Below are 16,266 nucleotides of genomic sequence, written 5' to 3'. Positions count from 1 at the left end.
TGGATGGAATTTTCAATTTTTTGAGGGTGGTCATGAATTAAGCTCCTTTTCGCTCTAGGACGCATAGTTTAGGAGATATGAGCAAAACAAGTTTTTCATATAAAAATTTACAATTTTTCAGGATTTGGATGGAATTTTCGATTTTTTGAGGGTGGTCATGAATTAAGCTCCTTTTCGCTCTAGGACGCATAGTTTAGGAGATATGAGCAAAACAAGTTTTTCATATACAAATTTTAATTTTTTGGGGATTTGGATGGAATTTTCGATTTTTTGGGGGTGGTCATGAATTAAGCTCCTTTTCGCTCTAGGACGCATAGTTTAGGAGATATGAGCAAAGCAAGTTTTTCATATAAAAATTTCAATTTTTCCATGATTTGGATGGAATTTTCAATTTTTTGGGGGTGGTCATGAATTAAGCTCCTTTTCGCCCTAGGACCCATAGTTTAGGAGATATGAGCAAAACAAGTTTTTCACATAAAAATTTCAATTTTTTCAGGATTTGGATGGAATTTTCGATTTTTTGGGGGTGGTCATGAATTAAGCTCCTTTTCGCTCTAGGACGCATAGTTTAGGAGATATGAACAAAATAAATTTTTCATATAAAAATTTCAATTTTGTCAGGATTTGGATGGAATTTTCGATTTTTTGGGGGTGGTCATGAATTAAGCTCCTTTTCGCTCTAGGACGCATAGTTTAGGATATATGAACATAATAAATTTTTCATATAAAAATTTTAATTTTTTTTGGGATTTTGATGGAATTTTCGATTTTTTGGGGGTGGTCATGAATTAAGCTCCTTTTCGCTCTAGGACGCATAGTTTAGGAGCTATGAGCAAAACAAGTTTTTCATATAAAAATTTCATTTTTTCCATGATTTGGATGGAATTTTCGATTTTTTGGGGGTGGTCATGAATTAAGCTCCTTTTCGCTCTAGGACGCATAGTTTAGGAGATATGAACATAATAAATTTTTCATATAAAAATTTTAATTTTTTTTGGGATTTTGATGGAATTTTCGATTTTTTGGGGGTGGTCATGAATTAAGCTCCTTTTCGCTCTAGGACGCATAGTTTAGGAGCTATGAGCAAAACAAGTTTTTCATATAAAAATTTCATTTTTTCCATGATTTGGATGGAATTTTCAATTTTTTGAGGGTGGTCATGAATTAAGCTCCTTTTCGCTCTAGGACGCATAGTTTAGGAGATATGAGCAAAACAAGTTTTTCATATAAAAATTTCAATTTTTCCATGATTTGGATGGAATTTTAAATTTTTTGAGGGTGGTCATGAATTAAGCTCCTTTTCGCTCTAGGACGCATAGTTTAGGAGCTATGAGCAAAACAAGTTTTTCATATAAAAATTTCATTTTTTCCATGATTTGGATGGAATTTTCAATTTTTTGAGGGTGGTCATGAATTAAGCTCCTTTTCGCTCTAGGACGCATAGTTTAGGAGATATGAGCAAAACAAGTTTTTCACATAAAAATTTCAATTTTTTCAGGATTTGGATTGAATTTTCAATTTTTTGAGGGTGGTCATGAATTAAGCTCCTTTTCGCTCTAGGACGCATAGTTTAGGAGATATGAGCAAAACAAGTTTTTCATATAAAAATTTCAATTTTTTCATGATTTGGATGGAATTTTCAATTTTTTGAGGGTGGTCATGAATTAAGCTCCTTTTCGCTCTAGGACGCATAGTTTAGGAGATATGAGCAAAACAAGTTTTTCATATAAAAATTTTAATTTTTTTTGGGATTTGGATGGAATTTTCGATTTTTTGGGGGTGTCCATGAATTAAGCTTCTTTTCGCTCTAGGACGCATAGTTTAGGAGATATGAGCAAAACAAGTTTTTCATATAAAAATTTACAATTTTTTAGGATTTGGATGGAATTTTCGATTTTTTGAGGGTGGTCATGAATTAAGCTTCTTTTCGCTCTAGGACGCATAGTTTAGGAGATATGAGCAAAACAAGTTTTTCATATAAAAATTTCAATTTTTTCATGATTTGGATGGAATTTTCAATTTTTTGAGGGTGGTCATGAATTAAGCTCCTTTTCGCTCTAGGACGCATAGTTTAGGAGATATGAGCAAAACAAGTTTTTCATATAAAAATTTTAATTTTTTTGGGATTTGGATGGAATTCTCGATGTTTTGGTGGTGGTCATGAATTAAGCTCCTTTTCGCTCTAGGACGCATAGTTTAGGAGATATGAGCAAAACAAGTTTTTCATATAAATATTTTAATTTTTTTTGGAATTTGGATGGAATTTTCGATTTTTTGGGGGTGGTCATGAATTAAGCTCCTTTTCGCTCTAGGACGCATAGTTTAGGAGATATGAGCAAAACAAGTTTTTCATATAAAAATTTTAATTTTTTTGGGATTTGGATGGAATTCTCGATGTTTTGGTGGTGGTCATGAATTAAGCTCCTTTTCGCTCTAGGACGCATAGTTTAGGAGATATGAGCAAAACAAGTTTTTCATATAAATATTTTAATTTTTTTTTGGAATTTGGATGGAATTTTCAATTTTTTGAGGGTGGTCATGAATTAAGCTCCTTTTCGCTCTAGGACGCATAGTTTAGGAGATATGAGCAAAACAAGTTTTTCATATAAAAATTTTAATTTTTTTGGGATTTGGATGGAATTTTCGATTTTTTGGGGGTGTCCATGAATTGAGCTTCTTTTCGCTCTAGGACGCATAGTTTAGGAGATATGAGCAAAACAAGTTTTTCATATAAAAATTGTAATTTTTTGGGATTTGGATGAAATTTTCGATGTTTTGGGGGTGGTCATGAATTAAGCTCCTTTTCGCTCTAGGACGCATAGTTTAGGAGATATGAGCAAAACAAGTTTTTCATATAAAAATTTACAATTTTTTAGGATTTGGATGGAATTTTCGATTTTTTGAGGGTGGTCATGAATTAAGCTTCTTTTCGCTCTAGGACGCATAGTTTAGGAGATATGAGCAAAACAAGTTTTTCATATAAAAATTTCAATTTTTCCATGATTTGGATGGAATTTTCAATTTTTTGAGGGTGGTCGCATAGGACGCATAGTTTAGGAGATATGAGCAAAACAAGTTTTTCACATAAAAATTTACAATTTTTCAGGATTTGGATGGAATTTCCGATTTTTGAGGGTGGTCATGAATTAAGCTCCTTTTCGCTCCAGGACGCATAGTTTAGAAGATATGAGCAAAACAAGTTTTTCATATAAAAATTTCAATTTTTCCATGATTTGGATGGAATTTTCGATTTTTTGGGGGTGGTCATGAATTAAGCTCCTTTTCGCTCTAGGACGCATAGTTTAGGAGATATGAGCAAAACAAGTTTTTGATAAAAAAAATTCAATTTTTTCAGGATTTGAAGGGAGTTTTCGATTTTTTGGGGGTGGTCATGAATTAAGCTCCTTTTCGCTCTAGGACGCATAGTTTAGAAGATATGAGCAAAACAAGTTTTTCATATAAAATTTTAATTTTTTTTTGGAATTTGGATGGAATTTTCGACTTTTTGGGGGTGTTCATGAATTAAGCTCTTATTCGCTCTAGGAAGCATAGTTTATGAGATATGAGCAAAACAAGTTTTTCATATAAAAATTTCAATTTTTTCAGGATTTGGAAGGAATTTTCGATTTTTTGGGGGTGGTCATGACTTAAGCTCCTTTTCGCTCTAGGACGCATAGTTTAGGAGATATGAGCAAAACAAGTTTTTCATATAAAAATTTCAATTTTTTCAGGATTTGAAAGGAGTTTTCGATTTTTTGGGGGTGGTCATGAATTAAGCTCCTTTTCGCTCTAGGACGCATAGTTTAGGAGATATGAGCAAAACAAGCTTTTCATATAAAAATTAAATTTTTTTCAGGATTTGGAAGGAATTTTAGTTTTTTTGGGGGTGGTCATGAATTAAGCTCCTTTTCGCTCTAGGACGTATAGTTTAGGAGATATGAGCAAAACAAGTTTTTCATATAAAAATTTCAATTTTTCAGGATTTGAAAGGAGTTTTCGATTTTTTGGGGGTGGTCATGAATTAAGCTCCTTTTCGCTCTAGGACGCATAGTTTAGGAGATATGAGCAAAACAAGCTTTTCATATAAAAATTAAATTTTTTTCAGGATTTGGAAGGAATTTTCGATTTTTTGGGGGTGGTCATGAATTAAGCTTCTTTTCGCTCTAGGACGCATAGTTTAGAAGATATGAGCAAAACAAGTTTTTCATTTAAAAATTTCAAATTTTTCAGGATTTGGATGGAATTTTCGATTTTTGAGGGTGGTCATGAATTAAGCTCCTTTTCGCTCTAGGACGCATAGTTTAGGAGATATGAGCAAAACAAGTTTTTCATATAAAAATTTCAATTTTTTCAGGATTTGGAAGGAATTTTCGTTTTTTTGGGGATGGTCATGAATTAAGCTCCTCTTCGCTCCAGGACGTATAGTTTAGGAGATATGAGCAAAACAAGTTTTTCATATAAAAATTTCAATTTTTCCATGATTTGGATGGAATTTTCGATTTTTTGAGGGTGGTCATGAATTAAGCTCCTTTTCGCTCTAGGACGCATAGTTTAGGAGATATGAGCAAAACAAGTTTTTCATATAAAAATTTTAATTTTTTTGGGATTTGGATGGAATTTTCAATTTTTTGAGGGTGGTCATGAATTAAGCTCCTTTTCGCTCTAGGACGCATAGTTTAGGAGATATGAGCAAAACAAGTTTTTCATATAAAAATTTTAATTTTTTTGGGATTTGGATGGAATTTTCGATTTTTTGTGGGTGGTCATGAGTTAAGCTCCTTTTCGCTCTAGGACGCATAGTTTAGGAGATATGAGCAAAACAATTTTTTCATATAAAAATTTCAATTTTTTCAGGATTTGGATGGAATTTTCAATTTTTTGAGGGCGGTCATGAATTAAGCTCCTTTTCGCTCTAGGACGCATAGTTTAGAAGATATGAGCAAAACAAGTTTTTCATATAAAAGTTTTACTTTTTTTGGGATTTGGATGGAATTTTCGATTTTTTGGGGGTGGTCATGAATTAAGCTCCTTTTCGCTCTAGGACGCATAGTTTAGGAGATATGAGCAAAACAAGTTTTTCATATAAAAATTTAAATTTTTCCATGATTAGGATGGAATTTTAAATTTTTCGAGGGTGGTCATGAATTAAGCTCCTTTTCGCTCTAGGACGCATAGTTTAGGAGATATGAGCAAAACAAGTTTTTCATATAAAAATTTACAATTTTTCAGGTTTTGGATGGAATTTTCGATTTTTTGTGGGTGGTCATGAATTAAGCTCCTTTTCGCTCTAGGACGCATAGTTTGGGTGATATGAGCAAAACAAGTTTTTCATATAAAAATTTCAAATTTTTCAGGATTTGGAAAGAATTTTCGTTTTTTTGGGGGTGGTCATGAATTAAGCTCCTTTTCGCTCTAGGACGCATAGTTTAGGAGATATGAGCAAAACAAGTTTTTCATATAAAAATTTTATTTTTTTTGGGATTTGGATGGAATTTTCGATTTTTTGGGGGTGGTCATGAATTAAGCTCCTTTTCGCTCTAGGACGCATAGTTTATAAAAATTTAAATTTTTTCAGGATTTGGAAGGAATTTTCGTTTTTTTGGGGATGGTCATGAATTAAGCTCCTTTTCGCTCTAGGACGCATAGTTTAGGAGATATGAGCAAAACAAGTTTTTCATATAAAAATTTTATTTTTTTTTTGGGATTTGGATGGAATTTTCGATTTTTTGGGGGTGGTCATGAATTAAGCTCCTTTTCGCTCTAGGCCGCATAGTTTAGGAGATATGAGCAAAACAAGTTTTTCATATAAAAATTTCAATTTTTTCAGGATTTGGAAGGAATTTTCGTTTTTTTGGGGATGGTCATGAATTAAGCTCCTCTTCGCTCCAGGACGTATAGTTTAGGAGATATGAGCAAAACAAGTTTTTCATATAAAATTTTCAATTTTTCCATGATTTGGATGGAATTTTCAATTTTTTGTGGGTGGTCATGAATTAAGCTCCTTTTCGCTCTAGGACGCATAGTTTAGGAGATATGAGCAAAACAAGTTTTTCATATAAAAATTTAAATTTTTCCATGATTAGGATGGAATTTTAAATTTTTCGAGTGTGGTCATGAATTAAGCTCCTTTTCGCTCTAGGACGCATAGTTTAGGAGATATGAGCAAAACAAGTTTTTCATATAAAAATTTACAATTTTTCAGGTTTTGGATGGAATTTTCGATTTTTTGTGGGTGGTCATGAATTAAGCTCCTTTTCGCTCTAGGACGCATAGTTTGGGTGATATGAGCAAAACAAGTTTTTCATATAAAAATTTCAAATTTTTCAGGATTTGGAAAGAATTTTCGTTTTTTTGGGGGTGGTCATGAATTAAGCTCCTTTTCGCTCTAGGACGCATAGTTTAGGAGATATGAGCAAAACAAGTTTTTCATATAAAAATTTTATTTTTTTTGGGATTTGGATGGAATTTTCGATTTTTTGGGGGTGGTCATGAATTAAGCTCCTTTTCGCTCTAGGACGCATAGTTTATAAAAATTTAAATTTTTTCAGGATTTGGAAGGAATTTTCGTTTTTTTGGGGATGGTCATGAATTAAGCTCCTCTTCGCTCCAGGACGTATAGTTTAGGAGATATGAGCAAAACAAGTTTTTCATATAAAAATTTCAATTTTTCCATGATTTGGATGGAATTTTCAATTTTTTGAGGTTGGTCATGAATTAAGCTCCTTTTCGCTCTAGGACGCATAGTTTATAAAAATTTTAATTTTTTCAGGATTTGAAAGGAATTTTCGTTTTTTTGGGGGTGGTCATGAATTAAGCTCCTTTTCGCTCTAGGACGCATAGTTTAGGAGATATGAGCAAAACAAGTTTTTCATATAAAAATTTTAATTTTTTTGGGATTTGGATGGAATTTTCGATTTTTTGGGGGTGGTCATGAATTAAGCTCCTTTTCGCTCTAGGACGCATAGTTTAGGAGGTATGAGCAAAACAAGCTTTTCATATAAAAATTTCAATTTTTCCATGATTTGGATGGAATTTTCAATTTTTTGAGGGTGGTCATGAATTAAGCTCCTTTTCGCTCCAGGACGCATAGTTTAGGAGATATGAGCAAAACAAGTTTTTCATATAAAAATTTTAATTTTTTTGGGATTTGGATGGAATTTTCGATTTTTTGGGGGTGGTCATGAATTAAGCTCCTTTTCGCTCTAGGACGCATAGTTTAGGAGGTATGAGCAAAACAAGCTTTTCATATAAAAATTTCAATTTTTCCATGATTTGGATGGAATTTTCAATTTTTTGAGGGTGGTCATGAATTAAGCTCCTTTTCGCTCCAGGACGCATAGTTTAGGAGATATGAGCAAAACAAGTTTTTCATATAAAAATTTCAATTTTTGGGTGTGGTTATGAATTAAGCTCCTTTTCGCTCTAGGACGCATAGTTTAGGAGATATGAGCAAAACAAGTTTTTCATATAAAAATTTCAATTTTTTCAGGATTTGAAAGGAATTTTCGATTTTTTGGGGGTGGTCATGAATTAAGCTCCTTTTCGCTCTTGGACACGCATGGATGAAAACGACTGTTTTTCATATGTTTGGCTATAAACATTATATGTTTGGAACACAAATTTTTAAACACAATATTTTTGAGTGCAAGCATATAATGTTCATAAACTAGCATAAAATGTTTGGGACATATATGTTAATATGTTAGAATGTTTGTAAATATAATATGCTTGGATGCAAACATATATTAATTTAGAAATAGCCTATAAACATATATGTGTTTAGTAGCTTGGAGCGCTATTTAACAGGGAGCGATATTGAATTAAGTTGGTGGTTGTTGCTTGTTATTACAAAATTACCATTTTATTTTTCCTTGGGCAATTGATCAGCTACTTCTTTGATCCTTACAAACTGTGTGGTCCGCTGTTCGAATCCCCGTCTTTTTTTCATATAAAAATTTCAATTTTTCCATGATTTGGATGGAATTTTCAATTTTTCGAGGGTGGCCATGAATTAAGCTCCTTTTCGCTCTAGGACGCATAGTTTAGGAGATATGAGCAAAACAAGTTTTTCATATAAAAATTTACAATTTTTCAGGATTTGGATGGAATTTTCGATTTTTTGGGGGTGGCCATGATTAAGCTCCTTATCGCTCTAGGACGTATAGTTTAGGAGATATGAGCAAAACAAGTTTTTCATATAAAAATTTAAATTTTTTCAGGTTTTGGAAGGAATTTTCTTTTTTTTGGGGTGGTCATGAATTAAGCTCCTTTTCGCTCGAGGACGCATAGTGTAGGAGATATGAGCAAAACAAGTTTTACATATAAAAATTTCAATTTTTCCATGATTTGGATGAAATTTTCAATTTTTTGGGGGTGGTCATGAATTAAGCTCCTTTTCGCTCTAGGACGCATAGTTTAGGAGATATGAGCAAAACAAGTTTTTCATATAAAAATTTCAATTTTTTCAGGTTTTGGATGGAATTTTCGATTTTTTTGGGGGTGGTCATGAATTAAGCTCCTTTTCGCTCTAGGACGCATAGTTTAGGAGATATGAGCAAAACAAGTGTTTCATATAAAAATTTACAATTTTTCAGGATTTGGATGGACTTTTCGATTTTTGAGGGTGGTCATGAATTAAGCTCCTTTTCGCTCTAGGACGCATAGTTTAGGAGATATGAGCAAAACAAGTTTTTCATATAAAAATTGTAATTTTTTGGGTTTTGGATGGAATTTTCGATTTTTTGGGGGTGGTCATGAATTAAGCTCCTTTTCGCTCTAGGACGCATAGTTTAGGAGATATGAGCAAAACAAGTTTTTCATATAAAAATTTCAATTTTTTCAGGATTTGGAAGGAATTTTCGTTTTTCTGGGGGTGGCCATGAATTAAGCTCCTTTTCGCTCTAGGACGCATAGTTTAGGAGATATGAGCAAAACAAGTTTTTCATATAAAAATTTCAATTTTTTCAAGATTTGGAAGGAATTTTCGTTTTTTTGTGGGTGGTCATGAATTAAGCTCCTTTTCGCTCTAGGACGCATAGTTTAGGAGATATGAGCAAAACAAAATTTTCATATAAAAATTTCAATTTTTCAGGATTTGGATGGAATTTTCAATTTTTTGAGGGTGGTCATGAATTAAGCTCCTTTTCGCTCGAGGACGCATAGTTTAGGAGATATGAGCAAAACAAGTTTTTCATATAAAAATTTCAATTTTTCCATGATTTGGATGAAATTTTAAATTTTTTGGGGGTGGTCATGAATTAAGCTCCTTTTCGCTCTAGGACGCATAGTTTAGGAGATATGAGCAAAACAAGTTTTTCATATAAAAATTTCAATTTTTCCATGATTTGGATGAAATTTTAAATTTTTCGAGGGTGGTCATGAATTAAGCTCCTTTTCGCTATAGGACGCATAGTTTAGGAGATATGAGCAACACAAGTTTTTCATATAAAAAATTTACAATTTTTCAGGATTTGGATGGAATTTTCGATTTTTGAGGGTGGTCATGAATTAAGCTCCTCTTCGCTCCAGGACGCATAGTTTAGGAGATATGAGCAAAACAAGTTTTTCATATAAAAATTTCAATTTTTCCATGATTTGGATGGAATTTTCAATTTTTTGAGGGTGGTCATGAGTTAATCTCCTTTTCGCTCTAGGACGCATAGTTTAGGAGATATGAGCAAAACAAGTTTTTCATAAAAAAATTTAAAATTTTTCAGGATTTGGATGGAATTTTCGATTTTTTGAGGGTGGTCATGAATTAAGCTCCTTTTCGCTCTAGGACGCATATTTTAGGAGATATGAGCAAAACAAGTTTTTCATATAAAAATTTTAATTTTTTGGGGATTTGGATGGAATTTTCGACTTTTTGGGGGTGGTCATGAATTAAGCTCCTTTTCGCTCTAGGTCGCATAGTTTAAGGGATATGAGCAAAACAAGTTTTTCATATAAAAATTTCAATTTTTCCATGATTTGGATGGAATTTTCAATTTTTTGAGGGTGGTCATGAATTAAGCTCCTTTTCGCTCTAGGTCGCATAGTTTAAGGGATATGAGCAAAACAAGTTTTTCATATAAAAATTTCAATTTTTCCATGATTTGGATGGAATTTTCAATTTTTTGAGGGTGGTCATGAATTAAGTTCCTTTACGCTCTAGGACATATAGTTTAGGAGATATGGAATTTTCAATTTTTTGGGGGTGGTCATGAATTAAGCTCATTTTCGCTCTAGGACGCATAGTTTAGGAGATATGAGCAAAACAAGTTTTTCATATAAAAATTTCAATTTTTCCATGATTTGGATGGAATTTTCAATATTTTTAGGGTGGTCATGAATTAAGCTCCTTTTCGCCCTAGGACGCATAGTTTAGGAGATATGAGCAAAACAAGTTTTTCATATAAAAATTTCAATTTTTCCATGATTTGGATGGAATTTTCAATTTTGTGAGGGTGGTCATGAATTAAGCTCCTTTTCGCTCTAGGACGCATAGTTTAGGAGATATGAGCAAAACAAGTTTTTCATATAAAAATTTACAATTTTTCAGGATTTGGATTGAATTTTCGATTTTTGAGGGTGGTCATGAATTAAGCTCCTTTTCGCTCTAGGACGCATAGTTTAGGAGATATGAGCATAACAAGTTTTTCATATAAAAATTTCAATTTTTCAGGATTTGGATGGAATTTTCAATTTTTTGGGGGTGGTCATGAATTAAACTCCTTTTCGCTCTAGGACGCATAGTTTAGGAGATATGAGCAAAACAAGTTTTTCATATAAAAATTTCAATTTTTCCATGATTTGGATGGAATTTTCAATTTTGTGAGGGTGGTCATGAATTAAGCTCCTTTTCGCTCTAGGACGCATAGTTTAGGAGATATGAGCAAAACAAGTGTTTCATATAAAAATTTACAATTTTTCAGGATTTGGATGGAATTTTCGATTTTTGAGGGTGGTCATGAATTAAGCTCCTTTTCGCTCTAGGACGCATAGTTTAGGAGATATGAGCAAAACAAGTTTTTCATATAAAAATTGTAATTTTTTTGGGTTTTGGATGGAATTTTCGATTTTTTGGGGGTGGTCATGAATTAAGCTCCTTTTCGCTCTAGGACGTATAGTTTAGGAGATATGAGCAAAACAAGTTTTTCATATAAAAATTTCAATTTTTCCATGATTAGGATGGAATTTTAAATTTTTCGAGGGTGGTCATGAATTAAGCTCCTTTTCGCTATAGGACGCATAGTTTAGGAGATATGAGCAACACAAGTTTTTCATATAAAAAATTTACAATTTTTCAGGATTTGGATGGAATTTTCGATTATTGAGGGTGGTCATGAATTAAGCTCCTCTTCGCTCCAGGACGCATAGTTTAGGAGATATGAGCAAAACAAGTTTTTCATATAAAAATTTCAATTTTTCCATGCTTTGGATGGAATTTTCAATTTTTTGAGGTTGGTCATGAATTAAGCTCCTTTTCGCTCTAGGACGCATAGTTTAGGAGATATGAGCAAAACAAGTTTTTCATTTAAAAATTTACAATTTTTCAGGATTTGGATGGAATTTTCGATTTTTGAGGGTGGTCATGAATTAAGCTCATTTTCGCTCTAGGACGCATAGTTTAAAAGATATGAGCAAAACAAGTTTTTCATTTAAACATTTCAAATTTTTCAGGGTTTGGATGGAATTTTCAATTTTTTGGGGGTGGTCATGAATTAAGCTCCTTTTCGCTCTAGGACGCATATTTTAGGAGATATGAGCAAAACAAGTTTTTCATATAAAAATTTTAATTTTTTGGGGATTTGGATGGAATTTTCGACTTTTTGGGGGTGGTCATGAATTAAGCTCCTTTTCGCTCTAGGTCGCATAGTTTAAGGGATATGAGCAAAACAAGTTTTTCATATAAAAATTTCAATTTTTCCATGATTTGGATGGAATTTTCAATTTTTTGAGGGTGGTCATGAATTAAGCTCCTTTTCGCTCTAGGTCGCATAGTTTAAGGGATATGAGCAAAACAAGTTTTTCATATAAAAATTTCAATTTTTCCATGATTTGGATGGAATTTTCAATTTTTTGAGGGTGGTCATGAATTATGTTCCTTTACGCTCTAGGACGCATAGTTTAGGAGATATGGAATTTTCAATTTTTTGGGGGTGGTCATGAATTACGCTCCTTTTCGCTCTAGGACGCATAGTTTAGGAGATATGAGCAAAACAAGTTTTTCATATAAAAATTTCAATTTTTCCATGATTTGGATGGAATTTTCAATATTTTTAGGGTGGTCATGAATTAAGCTCCTTTTCGCCCTAGGACGCATAGTTTAGGAGATATGAGCAAAACAAGTTTTTCATATAAAAATTTCAATTTTTCCATGATTTGGATGGAATTTTCAATTTTGTGAGGGTGGTCATGAATTAAGCTCCTTTTCGCTCTAGGACGCATAGTTTAGGAGATATGAGCAAAACAAGTTTTTCATATAAAAATTTACAATTTTTCAGGATTTGGATTGAATTTTCAATTTTTTGAGGGTGGTCATGAATTAAGCTCCTTTTCGCTCTAGGACGCATAGTTTAGGAGATATGAGCAAAACAAGTTTTTCATATAAAAATTTCAATTTTTCCATGATTTGGATGGAATTTTCAATTTTGTGAGGGTGGTCATGAATTAAGCTCCTTTTCGCTCTAGGACGCATAGTTTAGGAGATATGAGCAAAACAAGTTTTTCATATAAAAATTTACAATTTTTCAGGATTTGGATTGAATTTTCAATTTTTTGAGGGTGGTCATGAATTAAGCTCCTTTTCGCTCTAGGACGCATAGTTTAGGAGATATGAGCAAAACAAGTTTTTCATATAAAAATTTCAATTTTTCCATGATTTGGATGGAATTTTCAATTTTTTGGGGGTGGTCATGAATTAAGCTCCTTTTCGCTCTAGGACGCATAGTTTAGGAGATATGAGCAAAACAAGTTTTTCATATAAAAATTTACAATTTTTCAGGATTTGGATGGAATTTTCGATTTTTTGAGGGTGGTCATGAATTAAGCTCCTTTACGCTCTAGGACGCATAGTTTAGGAGATATGGAATTTTCAATTTTTTGGATTAAGCTCCTGTTCGCTCTAGGACGCATAGTTTAGGAGATATGAGCAAAACAAGTTTTTAATATAAAAATTTACAATTTTTCAGGATTTAGATGGAATTTTGGATTTTTTGAGGGTGGTCAAGAATTAAGCTCCTTTTCGCTCTAGGACGCATAGTTTAGGAGATATGAGCAAAACAAGTTTTTCATATAAAAATTTCAATTTTTCCATGATTTGGATGCAATTTTCGATTTTTTGAGGGTGGTCATGAATTAAGCTCCTTTTCGCTCTAGGACGCATAGTTTAGGAGATATGAGCAAAACAAGTTTTTCATATAAAAATTTAAAATTTTCCATGATTTGGATGGAATTTTAAATTTTTTGAGGGTGGTCATGAATTAAGCTTCTTTTCGCTCTAGGGCGCATAGTTTAGGAGATATGAGCAAAACAAGTTTTTCATATAAAAATTTACAATTTTTCAGGATTTGGATGGAATTTTCAAATTTTTGGGGGTGATCATGAATTAAGCTCCTTTTCGCTCTAGGACGCATAGTTTAGGAGATATGAGCAAAACAAGTTTTTCATATAAAAATTTCAATTTTTCCATGATTTGGATGGAATTTTAAATTTTTTTTGGGGGTGGTCATGAATTAAGCTCCTTTTCGCTGTAGGACGCATAGTTTAGGAGATATGAGCAAAACAAGTTTTTCATATAAAAATTTCAATTTTTCCATGATTTGGATGGAATTTTTAATTTTTTGAGGGTGGTCATGAATTAAGCTCCTTTTCGCTCTAGCACGCATAGTTTAGGAGATATGAGCAAAACAAGTTTTTCATATAAAAATTTCAATTTTTCCATGATTTGGATGGAATTTTCAATTTTGTGGGGGTGGTCATGAATTAAGCTCCTTTTCGCTCTAGGACGCATAGTTTAGGAGATATGAGCAAAACAAGTTTTTCATATAAAATTTCTAATTTTCCATGATTTGGATGGAATTTTCAATTTTTTGAGGGTGGTCATGAATTAAGCTCCTTTTCGCTCTAGGACGTATAGTTTAGGACATATGAGCAAAACAAGTTTTCATATAAAAATTTTATTTTTTTTGGGATTTGGATGGTATTTTCAATTTTTTGGGGGTGGTCATGAATTAAGCTCCTTTTCGCTCTAGGACGCATAGTTTAGGAGATATGAGCAAAACAAGTTTTTCATATAAAAATTTACAATTTTTCAGGATTTGGATAGAATTTTCGATTTTTTGAGGGTGGTCATGAAGCTCCTTTTCGCTCTAGGACGCATAGTTTAGGATATATGAGCAAAACAAGTTTTTCATTTAAAAATTTCAAATTTTTCAGGATTAAGATGGAATTTTCGACTTTTTGCGGGTGGTCATGAATTAAGCTCCTTTTCGCTCTAGGACGCATAGTTTAGGAGATATGAGCAAAACAAGTTTTTCATTTAAAAATTTCAAATTTTTCAGGATTAAGATGGAATTTTCGATTTTTTGGGGGTGGTCATGAATTAAGCTCCTTTACGCTCTAGGACGCATAGTTTAGGAGATATGGAATTTTCAATTTTTTGGGGGTGGTCATGAATTAACCACCCCCTCTAGGACGCATAGTTTAGGAGATATGAGCAAAACAAGTTTTTCATATAAAAATTTTAATTTTTTTGGGATTTGGATGGAATTTTCAATTTTTTGAGGGTGGTCATGAATTAAGCTCCTTTTCGCTCTAGCACGCATAGTTTAGGAGATATGAGCAAAACAAGTTTTTCATATAAAAATTTCAATTTTTCCATGGTTTGGATGGAATTTTCAATTTTTTGGGGGTGGTCATGAATTAAGCTCCTTTTCGCTCTAGGACGCATAGTTTAGGAGATATGAGCAAAACAAGTTTTTCATATAAAAATTTACAATTTTTCAGGATTTAGATGGAATTTTGGATTTTTTGAGGGTGGTCAAGAATTAAGCTCCTTTTCGCTCTAGGACGCATAGTTTAGGAGATATGAGCAAAACAAGTTTTTCATATAAAAATTTACAATTTTTCAGGATTTAGATGGAATTTTGGATTTTTTGAGGGTGGTCAAGAATTAAGCTCCTTTTCGCTCTAGGACGCATAGTTTAGGAGATATGAGCAAAACAAGTTTTTCATATAAAAATTTTAATTTTTTTGGGATTTAGATGGAATTTTGGATTTTTTGAGGGTGGTCAAGAATTAAGCTCCTTTACGCTCTAGGACGCATAGTTTAGGAGATATGGAATTTTCAATTTTTTGGGGGTGGTCATGAATTAACCACCCCCTCTAGGACGCATAGTTTAGGAGATATGAGCAAAACAAGTTTTTCATATAAAAATTTTAATTTTTTTGGGATTTGGATGGAATTTTCGATTTTTTGAGGGTGGTCATGAATTAAGCTCCTTTACGCTCTAGGACGCATAGTTTAGGAGATATGGAATTTTCAATTTTTTGGGGGTGGTCATGAATTAACCACCCCCTCTAGGACGCATAGTTTAGGAGATATGAGCAAAACAAGTTTTTCATATAAAAATTTTAATTTTTTTGGGATTTGGAGGGAATTTTCAATTTTTTGGGGGTGGTCATGAATTAAGCTCCTTTTCACTCTAGGACGCATAGTTTAGGAGATATGAGCAAAACAAGTTTTTCATATAAAAAATTTCAATTGTTCCATGATTTGGATGGAATTTTCGATTTTTTGGGGGTGGTCATGAATTAAGCTCCTTTGCGCTCTAGGACGCATAGTTTAGGAGATATGAGCAAAACAAGTTTTTCATATAAAAAGTTACAATTTTTCCGTGATTTGGATGGAATTTTCAATTTTTTGAGGGTGGTCATGAATTAAGCTCCTTTTCGCTCTAGGACGCATAGTTTAGGGGATATGAGCAAAACAAGTTTTTCATATAAAAATTTACAAGTTTTCAGGATTTGGATGGAATTTTCGATTTTTTGAGGGTGGTCATGAATTAAGCTCCTTTTCTCTCTAGGACGCATAGTTTAGGAGATATGAGCAAAACAAGTTTTTCATATAAAAATTTTATTTTTTTTGGGATTTGGATGGAATTTTCGATTTTTTGGGGGTGGTCATGAATTAAGCTCCTTTTCGCTCTAGGACGCATAGTTTAGGAGATATGAGCAAAACAAGTTTTTCATATAAACATTTCAATTTTTCCATGATTTGGATGG

Source organism: Haematobia irritans, unplaced genomic scaffold (assembly GCF_050003625.1).
Source record: "Haematobia irritans isolate KBUSLIRL unplaced genomic scaffold, ASM5000362v1 scaffold_18, whole genome shotgun sequence".
Lineage (NCBI taxonomy): Eukaryota > Metazoa > Arthropoda > Insecta > Diptera > Muscidae > Haematobia > Haematobia irritans.
Note: the sequence above shows the minus strand (reverse complement) of the source record.